Source organism: Corvus brachyrhynchos, unplaced genomic scaffold (genome assembly GCF_000691975.1).
Source record: "Corvus brachyrhynchos isolate BGI_N302 unplaced genomic scaffold, ASM69197v1 scaffold80, whole genome shotgun sequence".
Classification (NCBI taxonomy): domain Eukaryota; kingdom Metazoa; phylum Chordata; class Aves; order Passeriformes; family Corvidae; genus Corvus; species Corvus brachyrhynchos.
Window position 1 is genome coordinate 14,657,381 of NW_008236769.1, and position 725 is coordinate 14,658,105.

Here is a 725-nt window from a genome sequence, read left to right on the forward strand (position 1 = left end):
CTTGCAATGTAGCTACTTTTAGAGGCTGTGTTTTTGTGTATAAACCACCTGTGTTTACCAGCCAGTTGCTAATTAGAAACTATACCCTGTATCGTAGTATAACCCCAACCCCCATTGGTATGGATTTATCACTTGTAAAAGAAATGTTAGAGCATGCAAATTTACAGCAGCTGCTAGAAAATGCCAAGGCTGAAGCTAAAAAGATCCTAATAACCGTTCACCATGATGGCAAAGTTATAAAACAGGTAATGGAACGAATTAAGAGGGTGGGAGAACACCACTGGTGGGAAGTTTTTTTTGGCTGGTCCCCCACGGCCACTGGCATTTTCAACGCGCTGCTGCACCCCGTTGTAGTTATACTGCTAATGCAAATCTGTGTGTGCTTTGCCATGGTAGCCACTTGTTACTGGATGAGGCAAGTGAAGCTCTGCATTGACAACCAAGTGAAAGGACTGGAGCTGGCCAAGCGCCTCCTGCCATAGTCAAGGGCAAGACTGGGTTGGCCTCTGTGTTTGCCACCAAGAAGATCTTTTGGCTCCGCTGTTGGCTGCAACCCAGTAGGCGTTGAGCGGTGGGGACACACGCCATACCAGACCTTGATGAGAGGGATGGCCTTCTCTGTTACCAGAGGGCCATCCAGGAGGGGAGGACAGGCCAAGCAGCCTGCAGGTGGCATGAGTCACAGAATGGTTGAGGTTGGAAGGGACCTCTTGAGCAGTTTCATT